Here is a 2,190-nt window from a genome sequence, read left to right on the forward strand (position 1 = left end):
GACTCCTTCCCTCCACCTGTCGCTTCCCTTTCTAGGTTACCATGGTTACTTTACAACCAAATTAAACTCGCCTGGCAGGTGAAACAGCTCCACTGCACCTTCAGTGCCTGTAAAAAACAAACAAAAAAAGAAACAATCATTGTAGGTGTGGCGTTTGGACTCGGGACAAAACCCTCGGGATGTTGTACAGTATTATGCATTTGAATATGCGTGTGTTGTTTTTACTGAGCCTGATATATTCTCCTAGCTAAAGCTCACAGGCCTCTTGCTGTTGTATGGCAGACAGTCTGTAGCTGCTGAAAGTGAAACTCCCAAGGGAGGAAACAAGAACGTACACGCAAATGTCTTTTTCTCCTGATTCATTTATCATATAATTCCTTGGAGGAAAGGCTTAACAGATATGTGACAGAAATACCTCTCATTCTACCTTTCTTTCTTACCTAGGAGCTGACTTGTCTTCACATGAGAAGCCTAAGTCTAGGGGGGGGGATGCTTTTGTGACAGTTTTTATCTTCAGTCAGCAGGGGTGCGCATCCAGAGGAGGCATCCATTGTCACTTTCTTGCCTAAGACTTCATGTCACAAACATCTGGGGGATACCAGACAAAGGAAGGTAAATTCTTTTCCAAAAATAAAAAGATAAATAAGCTGAATTTTGCTTTATAATTAAATGCATCTTCAATTTTCCCACAAGCCCCACCCCCTGCCTAGGTGCATAAAAAGTTGACAGAATACACCATCTGGTACCACTCATAATCATGTTCTAACAGACACTGGGTGAGATTATCACTTTCAGTGACAAAAAAAAAAAAAGGTGAAATTTGCGGTTGTTCCGCAGTCCAGATGTGCGGTGCGCCTCCACTACACCCCCGCGCAGCGACGTGAGCACATAAAAAGCTTCACCGAGGCAGCTGCGTCAAGTCGGCGAGAGACAACCGTGTACATACCGGAAACTAGATCTTGGCTTCAAAATAAAAGTATGCCTTTTGACAAAAAAACAACAACTAATTCAGCATTACCTTTAGTCGGGCATAAAAAATGCTATTAGCTATTGGTTGACTAAATAATAACATATTCAACAGACAAGTGGTCAGTTGCAGTGTTCATAGGCGTATTTCAATCTTTTACCAATGGTATTTATTCGGCACCTAGTCTATATCCACAACCTTCCACTTCTGCCGGATTTTACTTTTTTCTGCCTGATGTCGGTTATCTTCTGTTTTGTTTTTGGTTGGAATTCTAATCTCCGGTGGATTTATGAGGACTACGTCCAAGTGGTCAACAACTTTTGAACGTACACATTTTCCAGCAAAACAAGTCCTATTCCCGGTGCTTAGCTTTGCTCTAAATGTGATTGGTTTAAAGAAATTCCAATTAACCACAGCATCTTTTTCTCCTATTCTTAAATGCTGTGTAGATTAGCCAGACCCTCATTTACAGCGCTGTGGATGACGGTCTGGCAAAGCAAGACTGCACATATCTTAACAAATGTGGAGTGTTGTGGAGGGGGTAGGTTGCTAAGAAACAACAAGCAGACTTAGAGAGAGCACTTTATTCTGCTAATAAGTAAAAGTAGGCTACTTGTACTTTAACAATTTTTTTACTTAAGTAAAAGTACTTGTGTACAAATGAACTGAAATAAAAAGTAAAAAGTAGGTCAATTAAAATCTACATATCCATTCATTTTAACTATGCCGAGGTACAACAATGCTAATTATAACCCATTAGGACGTGGTCCTTAATTTGATTGCATTGTTCACTAAATACTAGACGCACCATGTGCCAGTCGTTCAGCACTCCCTCAGCTGGTGAACGTAACATTTAGGCTACAACTACACTGTTTTTATTTATCTCTTCTGTCAAGCTGGGCCCTCCTGCAGCCGCACGCTCTCCTGCAGCTGACTTCCAACTGTCATTTTCACCCTGTGTTAGATGTGACCTGAAATGTAGAACTGTACTGTACTTGTTGTTGAAAAGTAGGCTACTTAAGTAAAAGTAAAATCGCAGCTGTTTAAAAAACTTTAAAAAAGTGAAAACAAACATTGAGCAAGTTACAAAAAAATGTCAGGGGTTGAAGAAGACCAAAACAAAAGAGCTACCAAAGTAGCTGAATGTTTGGCTTGGTTTGGTAGCAGGGGCAATTCTGGGATCAAACCTTTAGGGGGGCTCAGCCCATAATGAGAACGTGACA

At 40.8% G+C, this 2,190-nt stretch overlaps 1 long non-coding RNA gene across 1 annotated transcript in view; it reads right to left on the bottom strand.

Moving 5' to 3' along the window:
- Positions 1 to 2,190, bottom strand: part of LOC116699578 (uncharacterized) — a 13,507-nt gene that overhangs the window by 3,738 nt on the left and 7,579 nt on the right. The window lies entirely within an intron of this gene.

The sequence above is a fragment of the Etheostoma spectabile genome, chromosome 12, assembly GCF_008692095.1.
Source record: "Etheostoma spectabile isolate EspeVRDwgs_2016 chromosome 12, UIUC_Espe_1.0, whole genome shotgun sequence".
Taxonomy (NCBI): Eukaryota; Metazoa; Chordata; class Actinopteri; order Perciformes; family Percidae; genus Etheostoma; species Etheostoma spectabile.